Here is a 9,695-nt window from a genome sequence, read left to right on the forward strand (position 1 = left end):
CGTGCCAAACCAATCTGATCTCCTTCTTTGAGAAGGTGACGGATTACTTAGATAAAGGAAATGCGGTAGATATAATTTACCTAGATTTCAGTAAGGCGTTCGACACGGTTCCGCACGGGGAGCTGTTAGTTAAATTGGAAAAGCTGGGAGTGAATATGAAAGTTGTAAGGTGGATAAGGAACTGGTTAAAGGGGAGACTCCAGAGGGTCGTATTGAAAGGTGAACTGTCGGACTGGAAGGAGGTCACCAGTGGAGTCCCTCAAGGATCGGTCTTGGGACCGATCTTATTTAACCTTTTTATTACTGACCTTGGCACAAAGAGCGGGAATGTGCTAATAAAGTTCGCGGATGACACGAAGCTGGGGGGTATTGCTAACACGGAGAAGGACAGGGATACTATTCAAGAAGATCTGAACCACCTTGTAAACTGGAGTAATAGAAATAGGATGAAATACAATAGTGAAAAGTGCAAGGTCATGCATTTAGGAATTAATAATAAGAATTTTGGATATACGTTGGGGGCGCATCAGTTGGAAGCGACGGAGGAAGAGAAGGACCTTGGGGTACTGGTTGATAGCAGGATGACTATGAGTCGCCAATGTGATACGGCTGTTAAAAAAGCAAATGCGATTTTGGGATGCATCAGGCGGGGTATTTCCTGCAAGGATAAGGAGGTGTTAGTACCGTTGTATACAGCGTTGGTGAGACCCCATCTGGAATACTGTGTGCAGTTCTGGTGTCCCATGTTCAAGAAGGATGAAATCAAACTGGAACAGGTTCAGAGACGGGCTACGAGGATGATCCGAGGAATGGAAAAACTGCCTTATGAAAGGAGACTCAAAGAGCTTGGCTTGTTTAGCCTGGCCAAAAGAAGGCTGAGGGGGGATATGCTCGCCCTATATAAATATATCAAGGGGGTTAACGTTAGGGAGGGAGAGGAATTATTTAAGTTTAGTACTAATGTAGCCACGAGGACGAATGGGTATAAACTGGATATTAGGAAGTTTAGACTTGAAATTAGACGAAGGTTTCTGACCATTAGGGGAGTGAAGTTCTGGAATAGCCTTCCGAGGGAAGTAGTAGGGGCAAAAGACTTTCCTGGCTTTAAGACAAAGCTTGATAAGTATATGGAGGGGATGTTATGATAGGATCGTCAATTTGGGCAATTGATCTTGAATTACCACCAGACAGGTCTGCTCAATGGTCTGCGGGGAGATGTTGCATGCGATGGGTACTGAGTTGCTGCGGAGAACTCCTTCTTGGGTGCTGGCTGGTGACTCTTGCCCACATGCTCAGGGTTTAGCTGATCGCCATATTTGGGGTCGGGAAGGAATTTTCCTCCAGGGCGGATTGGAAGGTGCCCTGGAGGTTTTTCGCCTTCCCCTGCAGCGTGGGGCACGGGTCGCTTGCTGGTGGTGTCTCTGCAGCTTGAGGTCTTCAAACCATTTTTGAGGATTTCAATAACTCGGTCCTGGGATAGGGGTTGTATAAAATTGGATGGGTGGGGTTCTGTGGCCTGCCTTGTGCAGGAGGTCAGACTAGATGATCAGATTGGTCCCTTCTGACCTATGAGTCTATGAGTCTATGAGTCTATATCTTGCTGTACCCTTGATGTCCTCACTACTCAATTTTGCAGCAGCTCCCGAACGCCTATATTCAAAGAAGCAATCCCAAAGGTAGTTGACAGTCCACAAAGAACATTGTTCACTACTTCCCCCCTCCCAAAACATGTCCTATATGAGGTATTACTAACTACACATCAAATTTGTAATAAAACACGAAATGCAGTCTTCTGAAAATAAATCTTCCTTCTCAGCCTAAATCGTCACTGGCTCTTTGGGTTTGTTTGATATGTCTGATAGCCATTGTTCACAGTGAAGTCAGGAATTGGCTTTGCCCAATGTAATACACTCATGAACAGTGTGCATTAAAAGAAAGTCCAGGCCACTGAACACAACCTAATCTGTTACTATTTGATGCATTAGGGTCCCTATCCAGCAAAGCAGTTAAGCATTTGCTTAATTTTGAGCACATAAATAGTCCCATCTCACATGTACAGTTCAGTGTTTCCATTTGTTACACTGCAAACTATTATTTGTCATGATATACCATAATGAGTACCATGTACATAAGAAATGGCAGGGTCAGATTCAAACTGTGAGGGACTGGCATGAGTCCCCTTTTGTTTCAGCATACCAATGTTCTAACCGTTGTCAAGATTTTCTAGGCATCATGGAAAAGGAAAATCTTAAGCAGAGTTTTAAAGAAGGATTTTGCAGGCAGCTCCTACCAAATCTGAGGGTCAGAATGGGAGAAAGCACTGAAGTGTTGGTTTGCAATTTTAACAAGTGGGCAACGGAGGCTAGCATCATGAGCTGATTGGAGGTGGGATTTGAGTTTTTAATATTGAATAAAAGATGATAGATAGTGTGGGGAAAGGCTGTGAAGGGCCTTGAAGCTGAATATACAGAGCTTATATTTGATCCTATAGAGAAGTGGGAGCCAGCAGAGTGATGCAAAGAGAGGAGTGACATGGTCAAAGTGATAGAATAGGAAAATGATCTTTGCAGCAGCATTCTGAATGGATACGAGCGGGCCAAGATTGCCTTTGTCTAGGCCAGAAAAAGGATGCTGCAATAACCAACAAGAGGTGATGACAGCCTGGATGAGTTTTAACTGTGCAGACAGAAAGGAAAAGTCATATTTTAAAGTGCTATAAAGAAAGAATCTGTAAGTTTTAGACATAACCTGGATGTGACAACCTTGAAAGAGGTCCGAGTTGAAGACAGCACCCAAGTTATGGGCCTGAGTAACAAGCATAATAGTGATGTTGTCCACAGTGATTGAGATAGAAGATAGCTGGGAGAGTTTGGGGAGAAAGAATAAGTGTTCTGTTTTAGCTATGCTGAGTTTGAGCTGATGGCTAGAAATCTACGAGATGTCAGATCAAATCTGAAATCAATGTCATACATATGAATATGGAGTTTCTTTAGTTAATATGTTAATAGTTATCAATGGTGGAAAAATACACAGTACAATGACATTTGTATCATTGCTCTGCCAGTCAATAGGGAATTGTTCCTAACAGTGCTCTCTCTAATGCTTTCTTCATTTTAGATTTGAATTTGACCATGAACACTGTTTCCATGTTGTTCCTTTGGTTGATTATTTCCTAGTCTTATAAATCTTACTGGCAGGACACTCCCCTGCCATTTAGTTGACTTTAAATAGCCATTTAATCACATTATCTTTGATCCAGTCCATCATATAACTTTTTAAAAAGTCATATGTACCATACTGTAAAAGCAGCATAGAGTCTTGTGGCACCTTATAGACTAACAGACGTATTGGAGCATGAGCTTTCGTGAGTGAATACCCATTTCGTCGGATGCATGTCTTCCGACTAAGTGGGTATTCACCCATGAAAGCTCATGCTCCAATACATCTGTTAGGCTATAAGGTGCCACAGGACTCTTTGCTGCTTTTACAGATCCAGACTGACACGGCTACCCCTCTGATACATGTACCATACTGTAACTCATAACCTACACCATCTCAACTTCACTATCTTCCCTTACCTAAACAACAAAAGAGAGGAGTATATATACAAAAAGGTAAGAACATAATCTGTGCTGTCAACAGTTTTGCTGATCTTCAGGAAAGCCCTGTAGCGTGTTGCTTTTTCCTCTCTGGGGCAAGTGGTGAGGAGTGGGTGGAGTCTTGACTCAACCATAGTTTGACCACTAGTCAGCCCTGCGGTCAACACTTACTCAGGGAAGACTGTATTATGATAACATAATCCTTGATGAAATGTTCATATCTCTGAGCCCAAATCTGACATGTATCTTAACACTGATGAGCATCTTACTTGGCAGGAAATCCCACAGAATTCAGTGAGAATACTCATGGTGTCAGGTGCTGTTCAACCTGAGTAAGGTAAATACCACCTCACCCTAAACTCTTACTAAATTTAATTCCATTGATCCTAGTTATATTCCTTTGTACTAAATAATTTCTCTTTCTCACATTTCCACTCTTTAAATATGGCACAGTGGAGGTTTATATTCCCCCTAGTCTTGGCTTAGCAAAGTACTATCTATTTAGTTCTTTTAATCTTTCTTCATAAATCAAGCCCTTTTCATAAATCAATTCCATTCTCTATCCACATCCTCAGGATATGAGAGAAGCAGAAAATAGATTAATGAGATAATAAAAAAACATTTTGCAAACAGGTTATATTTATTTATTCATTCCTATTGGGACTGATTTTTCAGAATGGGAGATAATACAGCGCCTAAGGAAAGATAGGTGAAAGGGTTCAAACTAAGTACTGGAAACATTTCATAAAAATATGAAATGTGCTCCATTTTGCTGAGTTACAGATTTTGTGAGTCAAACACAACCCAAGCACAGCTACTACTGCTGACATTCTGCTAATGGAATGGATGCATTGACCTGAAATGTGACATACTCGGTAGAGAACAGTGTGAAATACTTAGAGAGTGCAATTTCTTCATTCTGCTTTTAGACACATGCTAACTAAATATGAAGATATAAAAAATGTTACAGAATTTCTAATCAGCTTTGTCTGTTTCAGATAAGAGCTCAAGGGGGCTTTTAAGTCAGCCCTAGGAAACAAAGCCTCATCAAACCAGGATGGAAGACTATGAGCAGGACAGTTGGTGGAACTTATATATGGTGATGTATGGTGGTAGGGTACTCACTAGAGTTTATAGATTACGGATTCTATAATAATTAATATTATTTGTTGCTCCTGTACACCAGGCTCCTTGGAATAATACAAGGGTGTGTGCATTTTCCCCCAGAATCTCCCTGTGTGCCACCTTCCTATCCCCCTCGATTTCAGTGGCTCCCCATAATCTCCCACGGCTAGTGGAAGCTGTGATTAGCCAAACCTGTGGACACTGCAGGTAAACAAACTGGCCCAGCTCACCAGCAGATTTCCCCAATGGGCCGCGTGCCAAAGTTTGCTGATCCCTGCTGTAGATGCAGGCAGATATCATTGCATTAGATTACGCTTAATTTTGTTTAAATGTTCTCTTTGCAACCAGGCAGGCTAGAAAGTTCTGTTTCATTTTGAAAACAGAATGAAACAGATTCTGGAGCTTTGGAGAGAAATATTGATGTCAAAATGATGCACTAATGATCTTTCTGACATGGCATCAAAAGGTGACAAAGCCTATGACTTAAAGCAAGGAATGGAGACTGGGTCAGGCCTCAGGAGTAGACCTGGGCAGGAAGTAGGAAAATGAGCAGCTGGTGAATATGCATAGTTTATAGCTTTACACTCCAAGCAGAAAAAGCTTTTACTGATGCTCAAGCTTTCACCTTCCCATGACTCAAAGCTTTTCAGGTGCTAGGTTCCTGCTGCTTCACAATAAAAGCATTCAGCAGAACAGGAAGCTGGAGACTTGTGGAAGGAGCAAAGATCAAGTGGGACAAATCTGATTTGAGTGGCTTTGCTGCTGCACACTACAGTCTGCAGCCTTGAGTTCTCACCCTTCACATATATGCAATGCAATGCAATGATGCATCAGGGAGTTCCATACTTACAGCCATTGCTCTCTCTGGTGCAGTGCAGCTTCCAATGCATAGGTCTGCTGAAATGGCCAACTGAGCCTTATATTGTTAACTAAATTAGCACTGGAAGGTGCAGGTAATGGTTTGCCATTACAGTATAATATTTATCTCTGTGTTGTTTAAGGGCCTAGCACTATGGGATCCTGATACTGACTTGGAGCAGGATAGAGTACATACAGGCTCACTACAAAATATCATTTTCCCCAACACATTTGGACTGGCACTTCTTTTGTTAAAAAATGGATTCAAATTGAAAGTGCTGCAGAGTAGCTGTCAAGTTAAACTTATGATAAAGGTAACTGCTTCTCCGTGCGGATTTTCATGGTGCCAGCTGGAAGTGAAATTGACAGCCACATATGTAATAAAAAAAATTCAGTCTGAAACATTTTAAAAAATATTACACAGCTGGCCTAGAGTTGGTGAAATGAAAACATAGACAAGAAAAGATGAATAGATTTTTTCCTTCAGGTTTAGGCTCTGATTTAGAAAATACTTAGGTGCTGAACTGAATAGACTGGCCTAACCAACTGCTTAAGCACATAAATCCAATGTAATTTAAGTACACATTTAGAGGTAAGCCCATGTTTAAATGCTATTCTGAAAATAGATAATTCCTGAATTGAAGCCTCCGTATATCTCATGAAGTAAATGCACATTTAATGTTGCATCATCCTGAGAGACTACATAAATGTAATCAATCACTGATAATATATTAATTGATTCACAAATTTCCAAAATTCACTGTGTAACTCATATATTTTCTTCTGGAAGTTCATTTTAATAGCAGCAAGCAGATAAGCACTTTTGATTAGCTAGCATAAGTAGATCTGCTATCAGTTAATCAGATAATATTTAAAGGCCGGATCTACATCTTTCCATTTACTTTAGTTGGGTTTGGATCAGGCCCTAAAAGCAGAATGAATACAGAGTCTAGGTTTGGTCTGGTCAATGACTTTGCTCTGTGTGCTAAGTGTCAACAGATGTAACAGGAATGTCTTCATGTCTTAAAGAGATCCAACATTTAAAAAAACAAAATTGGCTTGCCCCCATTCCTTCTTGTTTGAGACCTGTAACAAAGACACAAAGTTTGTTTGTTTTGCCTTAAAATTCTTGGGAATGGAAAATTTGGTTTCCTTTAGTTTTGTTAGTAGACCATCAGGAAGACTACGTGGCTGAACATCTTCTTTTATTCAAAATGTTAACTAGTCATTGATATTAAATGCCATTAGAAAAAAACTAAAACCTCAAAAGCTTTAAACAGTTTGACCAAAATTTCATTCCACTCTCCATAGCTCAGCTTTCACTCAGATGTTTCCAGGCCTTGGAAAAATTTGCACTCTAAACAAGATGTTGTAATACAACTCTACCCTGATATAACACGGTCATTGGCAGCCAAAAAATCTGACCATGTTATAGGTGAAACAGCATTATATAGGGATAGCAGCGGGGTAGCAGCGGCAGGGCTGCGGCAGTGATTTAAAGGGCCCAGGCTCTGGCCGCTGCGGGGTGCTCAGGACCCTTTAAATCACCACCCAAGCCCCGTTGCTGGAGCCCTGGGGTAGTGGTGACGGGGCTCTGACAGTGATTTAAAGAGCCCCAGGCTCCAGCAGCTGCAGGGAGCCCTGGGCCCTTTAAATCACTGCCCAAGCCCCGCTTCCAGAGCCCCAGCGTAGCAGTGGCAGGGCTCCAGTGATGATTAAAAGAGCCTGGGGCTCCCCGCAGCAGCCCGAGCCCTGGGCTCTTTAAATTTCCTCCTGATCCCTGCTGTCAGAGCCCCAGGGTAGCAGCGGCAGGGCTCCAGAGGTGGTTTAAAGAGCCCCAGGCTCTGGTCACTGCGGGGAGCCTCGGGCCCTTTAAATCTCTGCCCAAGCCTCACTGCCGGATATAACTCGGTAAAGCAGCACTGCCTCCCGGAGCACTGCTTTACTGTGTTATATCTGAATTCATGTTATATTGGGTCGTGTTATATCGAGGTAGAGTTGTATTTAAAATAGAGTGACCAGACGTCCTGATAAAATCAGGACCGTCCTGATATTTAGGTGTTTGTCCTGCATCCTGACCGATCTTTGTCCCGATATTTCTCTTCTCTGGCAGCACTTGGCATTTTTTTTTTTATTTCGCTCTGCCAGCAGAACTCAGCTTCTTTTTTTATTTTTATTTTTTGCTCTGCTGGTGGACATCTCCAATCCCTCCTCGCCTCATGTGTCCCGATATTTTCTGCCTCCCATCTGGTCACCCTAATTTAAAAAACACGAACACAAAACCCCAATTAACATCATAATGACAGATACAAGCTCCGTCTGTCCCTTTTAAAATTTTGTATTTTTACAACAATTCCTACTATTTCTAACATAGTTTCAGCAATATGAATGTTAGGTAGATGGCTTTCTAGCTTATGCAGCTAATTTCAGTATGTGTCAATTGGATTAGCTATGAGCAGGTTTTACCATCAGTCCCTGAACTGGCTGCTGAACCCAGAAAGGCTTGATTGCTACTAGAGTTCCCATTGTCACTAGCCATAGCATAGCTGAAAAGTGGAAGACTTCTTGTCCCCACTGTTGTAATCAGTGTTATCTACAGTGGAGACTGGTAAAATAAAACTCTATTGTAGGCAAAACTCTAGTTAGACTTCTTAGAGGAGAGATCATATGCCCCAATAAGATCTGCACTCGCATTCCTTACAACAGATATGTTTTAACATGCCAATTTCTTTAGGCATTAAGTTGTGGTTATGACATAATTACAGTACTATATTGAGTAGAAGAGTAAATAACTAAATAAATAAAATGCAAGATGGTAATTCTTGAATTTCAGTCTCACTTTCTCCCAGCCAGAATCTGCATGGTGTGCGAGGTTGGAAGCTAGTCAGTATCCAAGTAGGGAGAACAGCCCCTGATTCTTCCTGTCATCCTTGGGAATGATAAGTGACTGAAAGTGGACTGGGTACATGACTAAAATTACCGTGTAGGATGTTCAAGGTTGGTGCAGTAAGTGCACTGGTGTTTGTTGCCTGGGAGAACACCTGGCTATGATTTCACCTTTCAGCTCTAACTATGTATATAATGGCAATTAGGTGTTTAATAGCTTTTTCCCTAAAAGCTAACTTTCAATATCAATCACTAGGCTTTAGAACAACATTTACAACCCTAATTTTCCTGAGTGGAAATTAAAATGAAAGCTGGGAAATTACATTACTGTCATATATCTCTCTATATCTACCCTTCCAACACAGAATACCTTGTAAATCTATTGTGTTTTTCTCCTCATTAGACATTTTTAGGAAGAGGGAATAACTTTTGTTATGGATCCAGTGATTTATATAATTTTGATGCCCTAATTTTCTGAAGCGAGTAGCCACTGCTGCTGTTCCACAACATATCATAAAAGAAAACTAAACTGTCTGGAGACAGGAAAAAATAACTTTTTTCCACTCATATGCTTAACCCTAAGTGTATAATCTCTTCTTAATGCCTGAAGATTAATACAAAAATTTTCAGTTAATGTTCACGGAACTTGCAAATATATATCTGAGTATGAAGGTGAGAGCATATCCATTTATGGAAATACACTGTTTCCTCTTCAGGACACTACAATAGAGATATTCAGGACCTCTAAGCTTCAGATAGAGAGGGGAAGCATAGTCTGCAATTTGCACATCCATATGAGGCACCATTTCTGGATTTGGACATGTAGGTATAAGAGGTATTTGAACATGAATGTGGAATTCGGCACCATAACTTAGCCATCAAGTTTGAAAAAGTCAGCCTATAGTCTACTTTTATCATCTATGCCTTTATCTCTCACCTGGAGGGGGTGAGAAAGTAAGTTAGCCATATTTCTGTATGTGTACTGTACCACCCAGTATAAAGACCTCTCTTCTACAGAATCATTAATTCTAGAGGGACTTGGGATCCAGCTGTGATCATTTTATAGAAACTGAACTTCAGAGCAGCTGGCTTCTCAAGCACACACTGGTGTTGCAAGAAAATAATTTGAATGTTAAAGACTTAATGAAGTGGATTACAAACATGATAGTATGACATTGGCAGTGCTAAATATATCTCATTAATAAAACTGATTTGCTTCAGATTAGA

Source organism: Gopherus flavomarginatus, chromosome 3, assembly GCF_025201925.1.
Source record: "Gopherus flavomarginatus isolate rGopFla2 chromosome 3, rGopFla2.mat.asm, whole genome shotgun sequence".
In the NCBI taxonomy this organism is placed as follows: Eukaryota; Metazoa; Chordata; order Testudines; family Testudinidae; genus Gopherus; species Gopherus flavomarginatus.